This window comes from Macrobrachium nipponense, chromosome 33 (assembly GCF_015104395.2).
Source record: "Macrobrachium nipponense isolate FS-2020 chromosome 33, ASM1510439v2, whole genome shotgun sequence".
Classification (NCBI taxonomy): domain Eukaryota; kingdom Metazoa; phylum Arthropoda; class Malacostraca; order Decapoda; family Palaemonidae; genus Macrobrachium; species Macrobrachium nipponense.
The window spans coordinates 12054898-12071275 of record NC_087219.1 but is presented as its reverse complement, the minus strand read 5'-3'; the positions used below and the strand labels follow the sequence as shown (position 1 = coordinate 12071275).

At 41.3% G+C, this 16378-nt stretch overlaps 1 protein-coding gene across 6 annotated transcripts in view; it reads left to right on the top strand.

Annotated features, from left to right (window-relative positions):
• The first annotated feature begins 527 nt into the window (after positions 1-527).
• The window catches only part of LOC135202939 (zinc finger protein 568-like), a 29335-nt gene continuing 13484 nt past the window's right edge, over positions 528-16378 (top strand). For 4 of the 6 annotated variants that reach the window (XM_064232422.1, XM_064232420.1, XM_064232421.1 and 1 more), the window contains exon 1: positions 549-676. The gene's annotated coding sequence lies outside the window, so the exon portion shown is untranslated. Of the gene's footprint in view, positions 677-16378 lie in introns of all 6 variants that reach the window. The other 2 variants (XM_064232418.1, XM_064232417.1) reach the window with 1 other exon arrangement.

The following is a 16378-nucleotide window of genomic DNA, read 5'->3' as shown; positions in this document are numbered from 1 at the left end:
CCATATAAGAATATAAGACCGCCCCTTTTAAGAATATATGATCTCATTTCAGAGAATGTACAATTACCGTTTCAGGAGTATAGAACTTTCCTTCAAAAGGCTCTTAAAGACTTCCGAAGAAAAAAAATCCCAGTTATTTCCAAAAAAGCTAGAAAAAAAACTAAAAAATTACCAAGAAAAACTGTATTTGGAAAAAAATACTTTGGGAAGTGACGTAATACGTTCGGCTCACGAAACAGAATTATCGCCAACATTACCCGTATACTGTTATTCACCTATGAAACAAAAATAATTTTCAAAATCTCTAGAAAACTTTTTTAAAATTACAGAAACACTGTTAATCCAAATAACTCGTGCAAGTGACGTAAGACACTTTAATCGAGACGCAGAATCATTATTATTTCTTACCTACGCTTAATTAAACACTTAAAAAAGTTATATGTTATTATTAACACTCTCGAAAACTAAGAAAACCCCAATAATTTCCCCCCAAAACTTCGAACTTCCAAAAAAACTTGGACGAGTGACGTAAGATGCTCAAATTCAAGAAGAAGAAGTCTTCGACAGCATCAGCTGTTCGCCAACGTAAACACACGCTCTGTTGTTTACCGTCTCTGGCTTTCAAAGCAAACTTAAATTAGTTCATTATTATCGTTGCTCAAGCCTCACTTTTAAGGTAAGAAGACTAATTTGTTGTTTCAGGTAATAACTCACCAGACTATCATAGTCTAGCTTGGTTTAGCCGTTTTATGTAGAAAGTTTGGGCTAAGGAAGGTTAGTTTAGACTGATGGGAAGTAGGTAGGTAGCTAGGCAAATGATCGTGTTTGATCCGTCTCTAGTTCAATATTTCCGATGTTTAGTATTACTTTAGGGTGAAGATATCCAGGAGGAGCGAAGCCCCCTCGGTCAGCGCCCTAAGGGAGGTTATCAAGGTAAGGTCTGGGTAGGTTAGGACATGACTTTCTAGGAAAGGTTAGGTAGGCGTCTAAGGAACCAGTACCCGTCATTCTACACTCTCCCTTTACCGTCTTTCATGTTCAGTTTGACAGTATTTGTAATGAATCTTACCTACTGTTAAAGCTAGTTTTATCTTTGTGCCATTAGGTGCATTCTGCATTAAAATAAATCACAATATGATTGACTAGGGTAAAACACCACGGAAGGCCAACCCTCACCACGGTGGACGGGTCTTATTCACTCGATATTTAATTGGTGAAACAAGAATACAATTGCAACTCTAAGCATACCATTTAAAAGATTAAAGTTTCGTCAACATAATGTGATATATGAAAGCCCCATACGAACTAAAATAAGCATGTGAGCTCTTCGTAAAATATGTTTTCAAGGCAGTTTTGAATTCCAATATGGCGGCTACGTTTTGCATGGAAGGTTCTGATCAGTGACGGCAATGTTAGCGTATATATGTAACGTTTATTGATCTTACTCAAGATTGCAGTTGTAGTCAGCACAATAAAACAACATTTTGTTGCCTATATTAGTGAAAGTATGAAACTTGTTATTCCCGGGGTTATGGTTTGAACTGAATTCATTCTTACCTTGTAATCGGCGGTTTTTATCCTTACTGCCATCACAACTGAAACTCCACAGTGCTTATTTGATTGTTATTATACACATTTTGGTCTCAGTTCACTCCACATTGCACTTTAAACCCGTTACTGTTGCTGGTTCCTAAGCGCGCACGCCACAAACACAGTTACGAACAGCAGACGACGAAACTGCAAAGTTTTATTCCCTAAATTGTTTTCTTTACTCGTTATTTAGTTTAAATTTACTTTGTTATTTAAACGTTTTAATTTAATTCATGTATATTATCCCTTTTTTGCAAACAAAATACTCCGAAAAATTACAGATATTTCTGAAGTAGATACAATCAAATGTTTCTAATGTTTTCGTACATCTGGCTGCCAAAAACCACAGAGGAACGACCATGGATAAGTGCATAGAGGAACGACTACGGAGAAGTGAATTATATACATATTTTTTTTTTTTTTTTGCTTTTTTGTTTTTGCTAGCACTTTTAATAGATTTCAGTCTATATTAGTATTTTGAATTTCTTTAATAACCGTATGCCAGAAATAAATGTAACCTTTAATGTTTGCATGCTTTAATGTTTGCATGCTAAGAATGGCAAAATCATCGTTGCCACATTAGTGGAGGCTTCACACATATGCTGTTTCATTATTATAAACAGTTTCCATGAATTCTATTTGTCATAGTAATGCAATAATGATAAAATTGCTTTAATAATTATGTATATATACTTCCAATACATAGCCTAATTTCACCAATTTCAACGTTTTGTGTGTAGTCTTATACCCAGTTTGGAGGGTCAACACATACCGAATGGCAACAGAGAGAGAGAGAGAGAGAGAAAGGAAGGCGAAGGAACGAAGGAAAGGGGTGGCGGTGGAGGGGGGGGGAGGGGAGAGGGTAGGTGGAGCTTTATACACGTGTTCGTATCCATTTCTGCATAATGGAGTTTTTGTCTCTTGGTACAAGGACAAGTGTCGTTATTCTTTACGATTAGTGATTCACGATACCCTTATAAATTACGGCACTGGGTGTAATGCACTATACAAAATCTCGTTCTGATACGAGTGTTCGTTACAGAAATAGGTATTGCCCAAAAACGTGCTTGCACTGTCTCTGAAACCCATAGTAGGTATGCTGCTTAGTTGTCCATCAAGTTTTTTGTAATCAAGTATTTTTTACAAAAAAGCTATTGAATAAAATTGTATTTTTTCTCAATCAAAACATATGCACCTCAATGCTAACTTTCTCTTTTAACGACTTTCTGGTCATTGACAATTCGGCCCCATAATTTTCTTATGGTGTGAAAACAGAGGCGCATCGACCGAAAACGATTGCGTCACACTACGGCGATAATCCGGCAGTAAAACATCTTCATATATCCAAAAAGTAAATAATGAAGATATATATGCGCATTACGATTATACCAATTACATGAAGAGCTGATAATCTGCATGAATAACTGGTAAACTGTTCTGCAAGAAAGTTGAGTAAAGCAATTATTTACAATAGGTACGAAAGTCAAGATGTCGTGACGTCATAATACAGGACTTGAAAGAACGTTCGAATTCAAAAAATAATTACTTAAATTTGAGTCAGAATCGAGTTACTTTTTCAATAACGAATATTTTCAAATTAATCATCTAAATATGTAAATATTGATGTTTTACTATTTATTTAAAAAAATTATCGAAGTGCACGCTTCGTCGTCTTCTTCTACAAAACAGTTATTTACTCGGTGAGGAAAGTTTTCCGTTTGTTGTGATAAAAGTGCCCCAGCGTCTGTGGGCACAAGTGGTGTGCGGATTTATCACAGGAAATGGTTAGTTTATTGACACAAGCGACTCCGTAAACATCAAGATGGCGTCAATCTTCTAAATACCTCGAGTTGTAAGTAAAAATGTTGAACGCGTTTTGGTGAGATTTGCACTACGTTAGAGACCGTTTTCAGTACCCTCTGTTTAAATCTTAAAATCTGGCCTTAATTTCTAACTTTGGAGAAAATACTTACTTCGAAAGGAGAGTAGAGGTCTTTAGCTCCGTTTCTCACCAACAACAAGTCGCGACTGATGCCCATCTCTGGTGTCAGGACGCGTTATAATGTACTTTTTTGGAGGGTGGCAAGCGTTGATTGTAGGTGGCCTGTTTGGCCTGCCGTGGTGTTTTACCCTACCTAATACTAGGACTGTCTCTATAGGGTAAAAAACCGCAGGGTACAGAGTGGACCATGTACGATCAGCCTGAACAATCCCAAAAAAAGTACATTATAACGCGTCCTGACATCGGAGATGGGCATTAGTCGCGACTTGTTGTTGGTGAGAAACGGAGCTAAAGACCTCTACTCTCCTTTCGAAGTAAGTATTTTCTCCAAATTTAGAAATTAAGGCCAGATTTTAAGATTTAAACAGAGGGGGGCGGGTACTGAAAACGGTGTCAAACGTAGTGCAAATCTCACCAAACGCGCTTCAACATTTTTACTTACAACTCGAATATTTAGAAGATTGACGCCATCTCGATGTTTACGGAGTCGCTTGTGTCAATAAACTAACCATTTCCTGTGATAAATCCACACCACTTGTACCCACAGACGCTGGGGCACTTTCATCACAACAATCGAAAACAAAATTTTCCTCACCGAGTAAACAACTGTTTTGTAGAAGACGACGAAGAGTGCACTTCGATAATTTTTTAAATAAATAGTAAAACATCAATATTTTACATATTTATGATGATTAATTTGAAAATATTCGTTATTGAAAAAGTAACTCGATTCTGACTCAAATTTAAGTAATTATTTTTTGGAATTAGAATGTTCTTTTAAGTCCAGTATTACGACGTCACGACATCTTGACTTTCGTACCTATTGTAAATAATTGCTTTACTCAACTTTCTTGCAGAACAGTTTACCAGTTATTCATGCAGATTATCAGCTTTTCATGTAATTGGTATAATCGTAATGCGCATATATATCTTTATTATGTACTTTTTGGATATAAGATGTTTTACTGCCGGATTATCGCCGTAGTGTGACGCAATCGTTTTTCGGTCCCTGCACCTCTGTTTTCTCTCCATAAGAAATTATGGGGCCGAATTTGCAATGACCAGAAAGTCGTTAAAAGAGGAAAGTTAGCATTGAGGGGCATATGTTTTGATTGAGAAAAATACAAATTTATTCAATAGCTAGCTTGTAAAAAATACTTGATTACAAAAAACTTGATTGACAACTAAGCAGCATACCTACTATGGGTTTCAGAGACAGTGCAAGCACGTTTTTGGGCAATACCTATTTCTGTAACGAACACTCGTATCAGAATGAGATTTTGCTATAGTGCATTACACCCAGTGCCGTAATTTATAAGGGTATCGTGAATCACTAATCGTAAAGAATAACGACACTTGTCCTTGTACCAAGAGACATAAACTCCATTATGCAGAAATGGATACGAACACGCGTATAAAGCTCCACCTACCCTCTCCCCCTCCCTCCACTGCCACCCCTTTCCTTCTTCGTTCCTTCGCCTTCCTTTCTCTCTCTCTCTCTCTCTCTCTCTCTCTCTGTTGCCATTCGGTATGTGTTGACCCTCCAAACTGGGTATAAGACTTCACACAAAACGTTGAAATTGGTGAAATTAGGCTATGTATTGGAAGTATATATACATAAATATTTAAAGCAATTTTATCATTATTGCATTACTATGACAATTAGAATTCATGGAAACAGTTATAATAATGAAACGGCGTATGTGTGAAGCCTCCACTAATGTGGCAACGATGATTTTGCCATTCTTAGCATGCAAACATTAAAGGTTACATTTATTTCTGGCATACGGTTATTAAAGAAATTCAAAATACTAATATAGACTGAAACTCAATGAAAAGTGCTAGCAAAAATTAAAAAAAAAAAAATGTATAATAATTCACTTATCCGTAGTCGTCCTCTATGGTTTTTGGCAGCCAGATGTACGAAAATGTTAGAAACATTTGATTGTATCTACTTCAGAAATATCTGTAATTTTTCGGAGTATTTTGGTTGTAAAAAAGGGATAATATACATGAATTAAATTAAAAATTTTTAATAACAAAGTAAATTTGAACTAAATAACGAGTAAAGTAAACAATTTAGGGAATAAAACTTTGCAGTTTCATCGTCTGCTGTTCGTAACTGTGTTTGTGGCGCGCGCTTAGGAACCAGGAACAAAACTGGTTTAAAGTGCAATGTGGAGTGAACTGAGACCAAAATGTGTATAATAACAATCAAATAAGTACTGTGGATTTTCAGTTGTGATGGCAGTAAGGATAAAAACCACCGATTACAAGGTAAGAAATGAATTCAGTTCAAACCATGACCCCGGGAATAAAAAGTTTCATACTTTTTCAGTAATATAGGCAGCAAAATGTTGTTTTATTGTGCTGATTACAACTGCAATCTTGAGTAAGATCAATAAACGTTACATACATACGCTAACATTGTTCAAATGATTGCTGGGAAGGCTGGGAAAGATGATTTTCGTCACTGATCAAAACCTGTACATCCCACAGTAGCCGCCATATTGGATTTCAAAACTGCCTTGAAAACATATTTTACGAAGAGCGTCACATGCTTATTTTAGTTCGTATGGGGCTTTCATATATCACATTATGTTGACGAAACTTCAATCTTTTGAATGGTATGCTTGAAGTTGTAATTGTATTCTTGTTTCACCATTTAAATATTGAGTGAATAAGACCTGAAAACCGTGATAAGGGTTGGTAGTCGCTGGTGGTTTTTTCCCCCTACTAGGACTGTCTCTATAATCACCTGTTTCCCACCAGATGGGGCTGGAATGCTTATGTTCAGGTCAGAATTCTTCATGCCGTGTTCTGATAAAGATTTGAATTGGCATTAGTAATATTTTGATGATTTTTGGCTAGGGTAAACAATCACGGACGATCCACCATCATTACGCTGGCCGGGTCTTATTCACTTGATATTTAATTGGTGAAACAAGAATACAATTACAACTCTAAGCATACCATTCAAAAGATTGAAGTTTCGTCAACATAATGTGATATATGAAAGCCCCATACGAACTAAAATAAGCATGTGACGCTCTTCGTAAAATATGTTTTCAAGGCAGTTTTGAAATCCAATATGGTGGCGATCATGTGGCTGGACGGGTCTGGTCACGGATGGACACCATCTTTCCCAGCCTTCCCAGCACTCATTTGAACAATGTTAGTGTATATATGTAACGTTTATTGATCTTACTCAACATTTTGTTGCCTATATTAGTGAAAGTATGAAACTTGTTATTCCCGGAGTCATGGTTTGAACTGAATTCATTTTTACCTTGTAATCGGTGGTTTCATACATTCAACTTACCTGTCAGATATATACATAGCTATAGACTCCGTCGTTCCCGACAGAATTTCAAATTTCGCGGCACTCGCTACAGGTAGGTCAGGTGATCTACCGCCCTGCTCTGGGTGGCAGGACTAGGAACTATTCCCGTTTTCTAATCAGATTCTCTCTGTCGCCGGCGGTATCACATTGTTGTTACTTCCTCCTGACTAGAATTCGTTTTTCGCAAAGCTTTTGATCATCTCTCGCTGATATTTTGGTGACGTACTTGGATCGTTGTTTGGCATTCGCTATCGTGGACTGTTTTTTGGACTTGGTTTTTGGAATTCGTGAATATGTCTGACTCTAGTGTTAGTTTCAGAGTGTGTGTGAATGAGGGCTGTAAGGTGAGGATTCCGAAAGCTTCGGTAGATCCTCACACTACTTGTAGTGGGTGTAGAATGGCTGAATGCTCGATTTGAGAATACGTGTGACGAGTGTGAGAAATTGAGTGCACAAGAGTGGAAGAATCTAACTTCTTACTTGAAGAAGTTAGAGAAAGATAGAGAGAGGAAAAGGCGGCTTATAAAACCCGCAGAATGTCTGCTTCTCTTGATTTACTATCTAGTTCTGTAGCTTCTTCCTCTGATAATCATGCCCATTCTGTTTCAGCCCGTTCACAAATTGCTAATCCCTCTAGTTCTGCTTCGGAAATAGCAGAACTTAGAGCTTCCCTTCAGAAAATGCAGGAAAAGGTCGCAGCATTGGAAGGTAAGGAAAGTGAATGTGGTTTCGCTAGTGATATTAGTGTCCCCAGTGTAGTGGAGGGGGCGTCTGGTCGTCTCTGCGACGCTCCCAGGCCTAGACCTCTTCCAAGCTCCCTGGCCCGGAGGAGAAAGGAATGTCGAAAGCCGTACGGGGGTTGTGGAGAATCCCCAACGATCAGGCGTCCCTTCGGCAGAATCGAGCATATCAAATAATGCCAAGGACCGCTATAGGAAAAGCGTCCTTCGAGAGTGCTTTTCTTCGTCTAGTTCGCCTTCTCCGAGAAGAGGATGGAAGGAGTCGAAACTTTCCCGTCCGCTGAAGAGGAGTATGAAAGAGCATGAACTCAATTCGAGTCCCGAACGCTTCTCTGAAGAAGGAGCGCCTTCGGTAATTAAGAAGGCGAGAATACATTCAGACTCTGGGTCTGGAAGGGATCCTAGAGCGCCTTCCAGATCTCCCTCTCCTGGTTCGAAAGACTCCTCAACCAGGAGAATATTGATGAATATGCAAGAGCAATTAGCCTCGTTAGTAGGAACTCTTTATAAGGAGCCTACTCGTAAGAAGGATGATAGGCTTCCTATTAAAAGATCTAAATACCGATCTCCTGTCGGGCGCGACGCACCCTTCAGGGGAGTTGTCGCACAAGCGGCCATCTCTGGGGGGAGCAATGCGTTAGACAGGAGAGAAGTAAGAAAGGAAGTTACTCCTGTCAAGAGTAGTGCGCCAACCAGAAGCCAGGCTCCGAGTAGGCGCAACGAGCCAGTACAACATTCAAGATCTTCAATCAAGCGCCAAGAGTTAGCTGAAGAGGAAGATCCTGTTAGGAGTAGAGCGCTTGTGAGACGGAAAGCGCCTACCGGAATCAATACTCCTACTAAACATCAGACGCATTCTAAGGATCAGGAGTATTTGGAACGACGTGCTCCTACCAGGCGCCAGGAGTCGTCGGGCCTAGATTCTCCTCCCAGGCGCCAAGAGTATTCTGAACTGAATACTCCTCCCAGGCGCCAGGAGTATTCCGAAGCTTATACTCCTCCCAGGCGCCAGGAGTACTCTGGACTTAATACTCCTCCCAGGCGCCAGGAGTATTCCGAAGCTTATACTCCTCCCAGGCGCCAGGAGTATTCCGAAGCTTATACTCCTCCCAGGCGCCAGGAGTATTCTGAACTTAATACTCCTACCACGCGCCAGGAGTATTCTGAACAAAATGCGCCTACTAGAAGCCAGGAGTATTCGAGGCGCTCTGCGCCTGCCAAGCGCCAGGAGTATTCCAAACACGTTACTCCTCCCAGGCGAGATACTCCTGCTGTACACCAGGCGCATTCCTCGTATGAAGAGCCTGACACTCGTAAGAGAGTAAGAGAAGAGTCAGAAGAAAGAAGGGAGCCTTCTCCTTCCGAGCCTATCAACCCAGAAGATGCCTCGGAGGACGAAATGAAGGAAGGATCTTCTAATTATAAAGTTCTTTCGTCCCTTCTATTGGAGGAATATGGAGACTCTTTGACGCCAGCTGCTCCCCCTTCTCCACGCTCTCAGTTTTCGAGCACGAAAACACACAAGTCTTCCTCTTTCCTTAAAATGAAGCCTGCTATATCTATGAGGAGGGCTCTACAATCTCTTGACTCCTGGTTCAAGAAGAAGAAGGAGTTAGGAAGGACGGTCTTTTGTATGCCTCCCGCTAAACTTACAGGAGGAGAGGCATTTGGTACGAAACGGGAGAGAATATGGATTGTCTCTGTCCGTTTCAGCTGAATCAGACTTCTCGAGTTGTTTGGGTGGATTTTCCGTCCCGAGAAGGCCCACGCCCCCCCTTTTTGAATGCAGCGAAGGTAAACAAATGGGGCTTTCCGGAAACGGACCACTCCTCAAGGGACTTTTTCACACTTTAGAAGTTTTTAACTTCTTAGATTGGTCCCTTGGGGTTCTGGCCAAGAAATCTCAGGAAAAGGAACAACTCGACCCAGAAACCCTAAATTGCATCCTCGCCTGCATTGATAAGGCTGTGCAGGATGGATCGGCTGAGGTATGCTCCCTCTTTGGTGCAGGAGTTTTAAAGAAGAGGGCGGTTCACAGTGCTTTCCTCACGAAGGCCGTCTCTCCTTCGCAGAGAGCCGCCTTATTGTTTGCGCCTCTCTCTGAACACCTTTTTCCCTCGCAGTTGGTGAAGGATATCGCGCATTCTCTGACTGAAAAGGCCACCCAGGATCTCCTTAGACAATCCTCAACAAGAATAGGCCTGTGGCTAGTGAGGAAAAGAAAGTGGCTCGCCCAGCTCAGCAGCAGCCCTTTCGAGGAGGTCTTCCAACTAGATCGATCGCCGGAAGGAAGTCAACCGAAAAGAGGGGCAGGTCTTCCTTCCGTCCCTTTAAGAAAGGGAAGTGAGAATTCTGTCCTCCAGACACCCGTAGGAGCCAGGTTACATTCTTTTGCGAAAGCCTGGGAAGACATAGGAGCGAATCCTTGGACGATGTCGATTATCAAGAAGGGGTATCGCATCCCATTCAAGGACATTCCTCCCTTGACAACATCACCGAGGAATTGTCCGCCAGATACAGGGACCCTGTTCGATGGATACTCTTCGTCAGATGGTGGAACAGATGTGGGACAAAAGAGCAATAGAGCTAGTGCTGGATTGCAACTCCCCGGGGTTTTACAATCGCTTGTTTCTTGTAGCAAAAGCCTCGGGGGATGGAGACCGGTACTGGACGTAAGTGCGCTGAACAAATTCGTCGAACAACAGAAGTTCAGCATGGAACGTCTGCTTCAGTCCTTGCAGCACTGCGGCAAGGGGATTGGATGGCGTCCCTAGACCTTCAGGACGCATACTTCCACATCCCGATCCACCATTTCGTCGAGGAAAGTACCTTCGATTTATGTTCGAAGGAAGAATCTATCAGTTTCAGGGCCCTGTGTTTCGGCCTGTCCACGGCTCCTCAAGTCTTCACAGACGTGATGAAAAATGTAGCAAGACACTTACATTTGAAAGGGATAAACGTCTCCCTGTACCTGGACGACTGGCTCATCAGAGCCAGGTCGCAAAAGCAGTGTTTGGAGGACCTGTCAACAACACTGGAATTGACAAAATCATTGGGATTGATCGTGAACCTCGAGAAGTCTCAGATGATCCCCAGCCAGAACGTGGTTTATCTGGGGATTCAGATGGATTCTCGGGGTTTTCGAGTTTTTCCATCTCAAGAGAGAATAAAGAAAGGCTGTGCCACAGTATCGAACTTTCTAGGGAAAGAGCGCACTTCAGCGAGGGAATGGCTGAGCCTTCTGGGAACCCTTTCCTCGCTCGAACAGTTCTTTCTCCTAGGAAGATTACATCTTCGACCGCTTCAGTTCTTCCTAAGAAGAAGTTGGAGTTGGAAGACAGGTCAGCTCTCGGACACGTTTCCAATCTCGGAAGAAATAAAACATCATTTGAAGTGGTGGTTGATTCCATTAAAGGAAAACAAAGGAGTGTCCCTGCAAGTACGGAACCCAAGCCTGACATTGTTTTCAGACGCCTCGGAGTCGGGCTGGGGGGCAACATTGGGATCCAAAGAAGTGTCAGGCACCTGGTCGGCAGAACAGGTGTCATGGCACATAAATTGCAAGGAGCTCTTAGCAATTCACCTGGCGCTAAAGAGCTTCGAACACAATAGTCAGAGGCAAGTCCGTACGATAAAATTCAGACAATACGACAGCTCTGGCTTATGTCAAGAAACAAGGAGGGACGCACTCTTTTGCTCTGTACGAGCTGGCAAGAGATCTACTGATTTGGGCGAACCAAAGGAAGGTAGTTCTTCTAACAAGGTTTGTCCAAGGGGAGAGGAATGTGAGAGCGGACAGATTGAGCAGGAGGTTCCAGGTCCTTCCCACAGAATGGACACTCCACTCAGAAGTCTGTCAGAGCCTTTGGCTCCTTTGGGGGAAGCCTCAAATAGATCTTTTCGCCACATTCCTCTCCAAGAGGATAGAAACATTTTGTGCCTGGTGGAAGATCCCCGGGCTTATGCAACAGACGCCTTTCTCCTGGACTGGTCAGGGATAGACGTTTACGCTTTTCCCCCGTTCAAGATACTGGGGGAAGTAGTCAGAAAATTCGTGGCATCCGAAGGAACCAAGATGACTCTGATTGCTCCGTATTGGCCAGCTCAAATTTGGTTCACAGAGGTGATGGAATGGACGGTGGACTTCCCCAGATCTCTTCCAAACAGAATAGATCTGCTCAAACAACCCCACTTCGAGAGGTACCATCAAAATCTACCCGCTCTTGCTCTGACTGCCTTTCGACTATCGAAAGACTTGTCAGAGCGAGAGGGTTTTCTCGCCAGGCAGCAAACGCAATTGCTAGAGCCCGCAGATCATCTACTAGGCGAGTGTACCAATCGAAGTGGGAAGTTTTCAGAAACTGGTGTAGGTCGAAGAAGCTGTCCTCTTCCAGTACCTCTGTGACCGAAATTGCAGATTTCCTTCTGTTTCTTAGACAAAAGTCGCATCTCTCGGTACCGACTATTAAGGGGTACAGGAGTATGCTTTCAGCAGTCTTTAGAAACAGGGGATTAGATCTAACGAATGATAAGGATTTGCACGACCTCATTCGTTCCTTCGAAACATCAAAATCACTTGAACCTAAGGTTCCAAGCTGGAACTTAGATGTGGTTCTTAAATTTCTGTCATCAGAGGAATTCGAACCACTTCACACTGCTTCGTTTCGTAACATCACTAGGAAGTGTTTGTTTCTGATGTCTCTTGCAACGGCAAAAAGAGTCAGTGAGTTGCACGCCCTTGAATCAAGAGTTGGCTTCAAAGGAGACTCTGCAATCTGTTCATTTCAGTCCCTTTTTCTTGCCAAAAATGAAAACCCTTCGAATCCCTGGCCCAGGAGCTTCGAAGTGAAAGGACTTTCTAGTTTGGTGGGCAGAGAGGCAGAAAGATCCCTTTGCCCAGTTAGAGCTCTAAAATTTTATCTGGACAGGAAGAAGCAGTTGGGGGGTTCGCAAAAAGGTCTTTGGTGCTCAGTGAAAGACCCCAAGAGAGCAATGTCCAAGAACGCCTTAGCCTTCTTTGTTAGAAGTGTTATCACAGAAGCTCATAAGAATTGTCCAGATGATTCTCTTAATCTTTTAAGAGTGAGAGCCCACGAAGTTAGGGCAATCGCAACTTCTGTGGCGTTCCAAAGAAATATGTCACTCAAGAACATTTTGGACGCAACTTATTGGAGATGCAACTCTGTGTTTGCATCCCATTATTTAAAAGACGTGCGAGTTACGTATGATAAATGTTTTTCTTTAGGTCCGTTTGTGTCAGCACAGACGGTTCTGGGTAAAGGAGAAAGCACCAATCCTTAAATTGTGTACGTAACCCTCTTGTCGGATGTGTTCTCGTGTTTTCGGTGTATGGGAGTGTCAGTTGTCGCACAAGCGGCCTTCACTTCGCTTCATTTGAAAATCGAGTGACATCTGACTATTAGAGGGGTACAAAAAATTTGTTATTTTTGTATGTATGAGTTTCGAGTTTGTGGTTGTTTGCTAAGAGTTTGGGGATAACTCTAGGCAATCTTAGAACTAACACGGGTTAGGATCGGGTGATCGGGATTGGTTGTGTGCTCCTTAAATAAATGCGTGTTGTCATATAAGCGGATGTGCTCCCATTGACAAACGCCAGTTAGGTTCTGTCGAGTAAGTGGAAGAGACCCCATCGACAGATCCACAAGAACTCTTGGCCACAGATCACTATCTCGCTAAGGCTCTTGAGATGAAGCAGACTCCTGGGCAGTAGCCACGAAGTCTTCCATCTAAGAAGGTAGGAACTAAGGTTTATTTATACCTACAACATATGTTGTTTACCTGTCTAGTCAGTTAGTTAGCTGTCTCTTGCCCTCCACCAAAGGGTGTCAATCAGCTATGTATATATCTGACAGGTAAGTTGAATGTTTGAAAATGACATTGTTATGATACAATAAAGTTTCATACATACTTACCTGGCGCAGATATATACAATTGAAGACCCACCCAGCCTCCCCGCAGGAGACAGGTGGAAGAGAGAATCTGATCAGAAAACGGGAATAGTTCCTAGTCCTGCCACCCAGAGCAGGGCGGTAGATCACCTGACCTACCTGTAGCGAGTGCCGCGAAATTTGAAATTCTGTCGGGAACGACGGAGTCTATAGCTATGTATATATCTGCCAGGTAAGTATGTATGAAACTTTATTGTATCATAACAATGTCATTTTTATCCTTACTGCCATCACAACTGAAACTCCACAGTGCTTATTTGATTGTTATTATACACATTTTGGTCTTAATTCACTCCACATTGCACTTGAACCACGTTGCTGTTCCTGGTTCCTAAGTGCTCACTCCACAAACACAGGTACAAGCAACAGACGACGACGCTGCAAAGTTATATTCCCTTAATTGTTTACTTTACTCATTATTTAGTTCAACTTTACTTTGTTATTTCAAAATGTTTATTTAATTCATGTCTATTACCCCTTTTTTGCAACCAAATTACCCTGAAAATTACAGATATTTCTGAAGTAGATACAATCCAATGTTTCTAACCTTGTCGTACATCTGGCTGCCGAAAACCATAGCGGAACAGACTACGGATAAGTGGATTATAATTTTTTTTTTTTTGCTAGCACTTTTCATTGATTTAAGTCTATATTAGTATTTTGATTTTTTTAATAACTGTATGCCAGAAATAAATGTAACCTTTAATGTTTGCATGCTAAGAATGGCAAAATCATCGTTGCCACATTAGTGGAGGCTTCACACATACGCCGTTTCATTATTATAAACTGTTTCCATGAATTCTAGTTGTCATAGTAATGCAATAATGATAAAATTGCTTTAATATTTATGTATATATACTTTCAATACATAGGCTAGTTTCACCAATTTCCATGTTTTGTGTAAGTTTTATACCCAGTTTGGAGGGTGAACACATACTAATTGGCCACAGAGAGAGAGAGAGAGAGAAAGGAAGGCGAAGGAAGGAAGAAGGACAGGGGTGGCTGTGGAGGGGGTTGGGGAGAGGGTAGGTGGAGCTTTTTACGTGTGTTCGTATAAATTACGGCACTGGGTGTAATGCACTATAGCAAAATATCGTTCTGATAAGAGTGTTCGTTACAGAAATATTATCAAAAAACGTGCTTGCACTGTCTCTGAAACCCAAAGTAGGTATGCTGCTTAGTTGTCAATCAAGTTTTTTGTAATCAAGTATTTTTTACGAGCTAGCTATTGTATAAATTTGTATTTTTCTCAATCAAAACATATGCCCCACAATGCTAACTTTCCTCTTTTAATGACTTTCTGGTCATTGCAAATTCGGCCCCATTAATTTCTTATGGTGCGAAAACAGACAGAGGCCCAGGGACCGAAAGCGATTGCGTCACACTACAGCGGTAATCCGGTAGTAAAACATCTTCATATATCCAAAAAGTAAATAATAAAGATATATATGCGCATTACGATTATAACAATTACATGAATAGCTGATAACAATCTGCATGAATAACTGGTAAACTGTTCTGCAAAAAAGTTGAGTATAGCAATTCATGTACAATAGGTACGAAAGTCAAGATGTCGTGACATCATAATACAGGACTTAAAAGAACGTTCTAATTCCGAAAAATAATTACGTACAGTAATACTTTGGGTTACGAACCGATTAGTATACGAATTTTTTAACTTACGAAGTGACGCCCTCATTCTGCAATACGAATTTCGCTTGGAATACGAATGCGCGAATTTCCATCATGGGAGGCCGCCTGATTTGTTTACATCGGATGAGCGTGGGATCTGCGAACGCATTTTTTCGGCCAAAACTTAACGCCTGCTTTGTTTACATCGGATGAGCTGGGATCTGCGAATGCATTTTTTCGGCCAAAACTTAGCGAGGGTCACGTGACTTCCTCCTACGCATCCCTTGACCCTTTTTAAACCATAACTCTTTCAATATCTCGCTGGCGGTAAGATTGAACGCATCTGTCCGTGATACGCTCTCAAATTTGCTTAGTGATTTGCGCACGTGTTGTGTTTCCGTGATAGTGCTTATACATTACTATTACCCAAATACTAAAGACAATGGCTCCCAAGATGACGAAGGCAAGCAGCAAGAAGGAAAGCATAAGAAAGAAGGAGATGATTACAGTCGAAATGAAGAAGGAAATTATCCAAATGCATGATAAAGGCGAGTGCGTGAAAGACATTGCAGCATTCTTCAAGCGGTCGCAATCAACGATCTGCACTATTTTGAAGAAAAATGAAGAAATTAAAGCCAGTAAAGCATCAAAAGGTGTCACAGTATTGACGAAACAACGGCCTTATATTCTCGACGATGTAGAAAATTTGCTCATAGAAAAATATTTTTTCAAAATTGTGAAAGACAACATAGTGTTGCGTAAGCGTAAAATTAGTGATCGTAGTGAACGGTGCTCTCTAGAGAAAGAACCAGAAAGTCTTCCAGAAGTGTTCACGGAGGGAGATTTCCCCCCCAAGCCCTAACCCTCTCCTCCTCACCCTTCCCCTCCTCCCGTCTCCGTCAAGCCAGCAGCCACACTTCATCGCCAAAGGTAAGTTCATGTTTTACTGTGTATGCATATTAAATCTAGTGTTTATATTTAATTTCATTCTTCAATTTTATAATTTTATGTAATTCCTACACGAATTTTCAACCTTAGTGAACAAAAATAAATGGAAAAATATGAATTGAAATGGTTATTTATGGTCGGATGGAACGCATTA